This window comes from Cynara cardunculus, assembly GCF_001531365.2.
Source record: "Cynara cardunculus var. scolymus isolate 2C chromosome LG 11, CcrdV1, whole genome shotgun sequence".
Taxonomy (NCBI): Eukaryota; Viridiplantae; Streptophyta; class Magnoliopsida; order Asterales; family Asteraceae; genus Cynara; species Cynara cardunculus.
In genome coordinates, this window is record NC_037538.1 from 9,247,381 (window position 1) to 9,254,929 (window position 7,549).

The window sequence follows — 7,549 nt, forward strand, 5'->3', positions numbered from 1 at the left end:
AAATAATTTATTTTTGGTTTAATAATATAACATTTTATAAATATAATAATTAAGTATTCTGTTAGAACTCAATGATTATCCTAATTACATTTTAGATTTTTTATATTTAAAATGAGATGTTTATCATGTATTTGATTATGTTTATCTGCAGTTAGTTACAAGAATTCAGATATGGAGCTTTAATAAGTTGTACTTACGCACAATCTACTTGTAATCTCGAGTTTTAAGTCATATGCATTAATAAACAAGACTTTATACATAAAAAATGACTTTTAAGAGTTTTTGTCAAATGATTTATAATATAGTATAAATATGAACATATTGTTAAAATACTAAAATATATTTTTAAGAGTAAATTGTCTTTTTCATCCATGTGGTTTGTTAAGAAGTGTAATATTCATCCTTTTAGTTTAAAAATTACGGTTTTCGTTCCTATGGTTTGTAATTCAATGTTATTTTTGTCCTTATGATTACAATTCATTGTTATTTAAATTCTTGTGTTTTACAATTCTTTACTGTTTTGGTCTCTTGTACGTTAAGGTACGAATTAATCAGGGATGAAAATAACAATAAGTTGTAAACCATAGAGACAAAAATTGTAATTTCTAAATTGTAGAAAGAAAAAAAATCGAAATTATTAACAACCACAATGAAGAAAATCATAGTTTACTCTATTTTTAGTAAACTAACTTATTTTTCATGTTATTACAAAAACATCATTTGATTTGTCATAAGCTAACTTGTGGTAAATTAGTTCAAGTAATGTTCGGTAAGCTTCAAATGATTTTTTTCAACTAATTTGTATACATGTCTTTTTAGGTTATTTCATATTGTAATCTAGATTATTTAGCTAGTTTTTATCAAACATTTGTCAATTTATTAGCTAACAACTAGTTTTTTAGCCAACTGCTAGCTTGTTAATCATAACCTTTAAACAACTTTCCACCTGTTTCTATCATTATGAGAGGAGTTGTTACAAACTCCTTTGTTTACAATCTGATGTACTCGTCAAACCTTCGTGAATCCTCCTTGTAATTGACGAAGTGTGATCCCCCCCTTCTTTCCAAGGACATACTTATATGTAATGGTATGGGGGGAAAGGCCTCCACTCAAAGATTAATTTTTTTTAAAAATAATTTAGGTAAAAAGATTTTTTTTTTACCCTTGTGTCCTTAGTTCCCCCAAGTCACTTACAACGGTTCACCCAGTACATTGAGTGTTTTGTTAACGATAGTTCTTGGAATCATGCTAGAATGATAACGTTGGTTGATGATTTTGTTAAATAGATCTCAATTTCTTGTTCTTTTAGTTTAAAGATAAATCAATTCACCTAATGTTAATTGTATATATGATCAAACATGGTAAAAGAAAATCATAACCGAAACTTATTTGGTTAAACGAATCGTTAAACTCACAAACCGAATAACCTGAAATCATCGTGATTCGGATGAGTTATCGGTTTCAAATTTTCTTACACCCTTAGGGGCCCAGTCACCTAAGTTTCTCGATCGACCACTGTTTTTTAGTCGCTCAATAAGGTGTTTGTGGCACCATCCGATATACAAGGATCGACGTTGATAGTATTTGTAAATGATAACTCCAAAGCCTAAAGTAGCAGGTTGACCTAATAACCTCAAAATTAACTCGAAACAATAATAAAAATAATTAAATAACCCATAACTTTAAACTTGTAAAAAAAATTTTGTCCATATGAAACGGGTTATTACACAAACATAATCTTAGATTGATCAATTTTAAAACCAATATCTTGGTGAGTTTTAGATATACCCACAACCTCCCTCCATTCTCTTACATGGGTTTGTTATAGAAATAAAGGCGTTATGTAATAACCTCTAATCACAAGTTACAAGTGTTTTCTAAAGCAAAGGAAATAAAGAAGTATTAGAATATTAAGACAGTTGGAGAAACCTTGTGTACGAAGCAATCAACTCACAGCCTTTAACTAAATCATGCGCTACATGCTCTTATTAATTACATAACAATATTTCAAAAACTTCTTTAATTTTAAAAGCAACATCTCACTTTATAAATAAAAAGATTCTTATCTAAAAAAGGTGGCCACCTCTTAAACCCTCGCTCTAAAACCCAGCAACGACGAGGAACAAGAACAACCACTCGTCTTCTCCAGCTCGACCTGTCACGGTCGACCACACCAGCCACCACCACCATCTTGTCCATCGACCTGATTTTTGCTCCCAAGTCCCATGTGTTTTCCTTGTACAACTGATTACTTTATAATTTTAGTGGATATAATACTTTCTCAGTTAAGTAATTAATTTGAACAAATGAAACATTTTGAGTCTATATTTAAGTTCTTGTTTGATACATCAAAGTTGGTTAAATTGAAAGATGATGAATTAAAGAAATGTTGTTTGAATCTTGAGGTTGCCTTGACACATGGTGATGATGTTGATATTGATGGGAAATATTTGTATACGAAATTTAGATTTTGTAGGGCATGATATTATATGAAGCATACGAGGAAGAAAAGCATCGGACGTCTATTCAAGTTATGGAGTTTGTAAGGAACGTGGGTATGTTTCCACACGTGTTGCTTGCCTACAAGATTTTATTAACCATACCAGTCACGGTAGCATCCACCTAAAGAATTTTTCAAAATTAAAGCTATTGATGTCATATTTGCGGACTACCATGAGTCACAAGAGGCTTAACGGTTAGCAATTCTAAGCACTGAAAATAAGTTTTTAGCAAATGTTGATTATGATAGGTTAATTGAAGATTTTGTTTCACGAAATGCACGAAGACACTGTTTTAGATGATCTTATCTTTTTTTTTTTTGTTCGGGGTTTTGGTTTATGTCCCCCCCTCCATTGTAACTTTATTTCAATAATAATCGATGTGGGAATGAGCGGTCTAGCTTGACTAGATTCTAAACCCCTTAAAAATTTATGTGTTCTTAGTTCATTGGCTTGGGAGCATATTTTTGGCTCTCCTTCCGGGGCATCTAATACCATTGTACCGACTTTGATATTTGGTATGTTTGGTTTGTAGAATGTGGAATGAAATTGAATTACATTCTTTATCAATAATTTATTTTAAAAAAATTATCTTTTTAGTAATTAATTATTATAAACAAATGTTTTAAACATATTTTAAAACATTATTACAAACAAATTTAATGAAATTTCATGAAATATAAACTATCCCCATTGGATTTCAAAATCCCATGTTTGTGGGATTTCAGAATCCCATGTTTATGGAATTTCAAATCATGGACGGACTTAACATGGTGTCACCGATCGTTACAACAAAAATGACCTTTAGAAAAGGTTTTGTTTTGTATCTAAAAGTGTTAAATGCTTCTTTAAAGGCTTTAGAGAAACTTCCATTTTTGTCAAAAAGTTTCTCTATATAAAAGTAGGTAAAGGTTTTAGAGAGTATTTAGGTGTGTTTTTGTTAGCTTTTAGAAATGCTTTTTTTGGGGTTGTAGATACACTTTTAAAGTTTCTCTAAAGATTAGTCAATTTTTTCCAAAAACTTTCATTAATGGCATTTTTCAAGTATTTGTGACCATTTATAAACGTCTCTAAAAGTTACTTTCAGAGAAGGTTTGAAAAAAGTTTCTCTAAAGGTATTGGCTTTATTGACATTTTACCTAAATCTTTTCTAAAGATGTCATTTAGTTACACTTTGCAAACCTTCTCTAAATGTTGTCTCTAGATACAAATAATCAAAACTTTCTCTAAAGATTATCGTTAGTTACACCTTTAAAAGATCAATTCTTTCTCTAAAGAGCATATTATTATTTTTTTCATCCATATTTCAGCTAAATATTTATATAAAATTATATATTATAAATAATAATATAAATCAATAAAAACAACAAAAAATCTTAAAGCAATAAAATACTTATCATATAAAAAATAGGAATTTTTCAAAACAATCCCTAATATTCAACCAATCCATGCATCCATTTTCTAACATCCTCCCTAAAATCCTCGCAAATTTGATACTCAATCTATCACCTCCCGTCTATTTCTAACCTTTTTATATTGTCTTCTCAAGTAGAACCACATTTGTTACTTTGCACAGATAACAACGCCCATTTCATTGCAAGGTGTCTATAAAGGTGGTAGCCATGATGGAATAATTTCATGGGAATGGCTAACGGTGCCAATTTCCCACCTTATCTGAAAAAATTTAGATTCGTGAAAGGTGCAACCGTATTAATTTGTTGTGTGTCATTGTATGTATTTTGAAACTACAATGAGAACAATTTTTCTTTGGTAGAGTTGGTTTGCACTTTTCTTCCATCCTAGACCCAAGTTTAAATCCTATTAGTGTCATTTTCTTAGTCAAATAGTGATACCATTTGAATTTTTTCCCTATATTTGTTTCTTATAGTCAAATGATGTCAATGCTTGAATTTTTTTTTGGATCCATCCCTGTTTCAAATCCATATAATCTTTCAAAACAAACATGAAATCGAAATGAAATTAAATTTCAAATCGTTACAAATCATATCTTATCTTACAAATCAAACAAGACCTTAAAAGACAAATAATTCAATATATTCATGCATTCATATATATATGACATGATGTCACTATAAAACGATGTACATGTTTATAGAACTTATAATACATCAACAAAATGTCAAAAACACCTTTATCAACGTTAATATACTTACATAATAATACGTTAAAAATGTGAAATCAATGATTGCTTTTTTTAGGTGCATAATAAATAAAATCACATGCTTATATTTCTTTATTGCAATTTGCCAAGAACAATGAGAATGTTAAAACTTAGTTTTCCCTACACGGTTGCTTCACGGGAGGGTTGTCTATGTCCAAAACCATATGCACAAACGTATTAAATAACTACAAAAACCTAAACAACTCCAAATACAATAAATCTATAATTATATCATATTATATTATAAGATATTTATATTAATTTTTTATATTTCAATAACACAAAATCTATAAAACACTAATTATAATGGTGAATTTTTTATTTATACCGCTTCTTTTGTAAGGGATGAGTGAGATGAACGGTAAGAACTAGGTGTATGTGAATGGTGGGTATGAATAACAATCCTTTTAAGAGAACTTGTCTATAATAAAATTAAAGAAAATTATATCCGTATTTAAAAAAACAAATTATACAAAAAAGGAGAATTTTAAAATCTTAAATTTGACATATACGTTGATATATTTTTCGGGTTTTTCTTAACTAGACCTTCAAATTAGCAAGTATGTTTAACTATTACTTGTCGTAATGTCTATTTTCAATCTAAATTTACAATAAAAATTTACATCTTGTACAGTCGAGCATGCTAATGTATGTATATACGAAAATTCTTTATGAGTTCGTGTAAGTGGTCTACATTTATGTAGCATATGTCCAAGATTTTATGTTCAAATTCAATATTTATGCAATACTAGATAAATTGTTATGAAACAAAAGCATAATGTCTTCAGATATAGCTTTTGCGTCGCTTTGTGAAGAAAAATGATGAAGAAATCAAACGGAAGTAAATGTATTTAGTATTTTGTTGAATTCTTATTGTAAATGAGGGAACAGAAGCTTAATACATTACGAGATGATTACTACAATGATCATTAGAGGTGACAATTTCAAAGCATTCCTAAGATGGATCAATTTAGGTTATTTTTTCATAGATAAGATTACAATAAGATGAGGTTTATAATCATGAGCAGATAAATCATGGAGCCAGAGAAGAAATTGGCTCCCCCTCAAACTTCAATTTCTTTTTTGATATATTCTGCGACCCCAAGTTCTTTTACCCCATTCAGAAAGTCTTTTCTGCCGGACGACTCGTAGGGGCGGAGAAKGGCCCTTACTCCGTCCCACACAGATCTCATATTGCCCACTTGAAACTTTATATATTCATATCAAATTCTTTTTTTTTCCCTTTATGAATGCCAAGTTCTATAAAGGTTCTAGAATAAACACATTACGTTATTGAATACAAAAAAAAATTTACCGATAAATTTCTTGTATTTTTAAATTAAGGGATTTTCTTATTTATATGGTTATCTATACACATCTTGTATTTGTTTGTATAAATACAAACATAGCTATGTTGTTTATTTAACTTATATTTTACAACTATTTTTAGGACATATATTCATACATAGTTAAAAGGGTTTTCACAATTTTGAAATCGTGAATATTCTTACATTTTTTTTAGACACCTCTTAGATAAATTAAGACAGTAAAATATTTAAGTGTACTGATAGACTAACTTTATAGAACTTAAGTTTATAAACTAAACGTCCTAAGTAAAAATGTTGTAATAAGTTTATAGGACGTTTATAGATATTTTAACAAGTTTTTTACGACACTTTCAAATCAAAGTAAGAGATTTACAGAGCTTTGAAATGAGTTGTTCCATTTTCATTATTGGATTGGAGATTGAAAATATGGGGCTTTACATCTTATTTATTGTGAATTTAAAATTCCTATCTAATTGTTTTTCTTCACAATTACCAGGTATTCAAAGCCCAGCCCATTTCGCCCATACAGGAAAGGAAAACAACAAATGATTGGCGTTTTTCGGATCTTTAGTGACTGCTACTTCAAGTTCAAAGGTTGGAAAATGGTTCGCGGACCAGTCGTAACCCAATGGGCACCTATTTGACTATAAAACTAACATTAGTCGATGATCACAAACATGGGCAGACCTACGAGTTGTTAAGGAGGGTTCTGCGCACCTATTCGATATTTTCACAAGTAAATTTTTTTGGATATGAAAGGTGTATCCGTTAAATTTTTTAACGATGTTCTGGAATATTAGAAAATATAAAGAATATCAACTAAAAAAGTCATTTGAAATCAACCAAGAACCTTTCTTATTTATAAGGAATATTCCTTGAAATCAACTGAAGAACTTGTATTTAGGGGCCGTTTACTAAATGTCTACTGGGGTAAGCGCTTATTAAGTTACATTACTTTACCGGATAAATATGATAAGGACCAAAATCTTATCCGGTAAGAGTGAAGGCAAGGACTGAGAGTGTTACCCGACAAGTGATGACGACGACTCTTACCATGGTTAACACTTAGGGTAAATTGTTACATATGATGTCGTTTTTCGTAAACTAAAATCTTACTCGGTTAGTAAGTGGTGGCGTTAAATTTTACTGTTAAGCACTTACTGAGTAAATGTTTTGGTAAACGGCCAACTACTTGAGTTCTTATTAAGGTTTTAAGTAGAATGATAAAATAGTCATTTTTATTGAGATTTTATTTATACAAAAAACATGTAATAATTTATAAAATTCATGCATAACTTAATTCATATTAAGGTTCTAAATGATATAAAGTGGTTGTGAAATCATATCTCAAGACCTACGAGACATTACTTAGGATACAACATTTTCTAAGGTATGGTCTAACACGCCAAGTTTTATATATTATATACATGATTTTATATATATATATATATATATTCACATGCATATGTATTTTTTTTACTATTTCTCAATGATATTAAATAGTATGAGTTAATAAAAGAAAATCATATATCATGTATAGA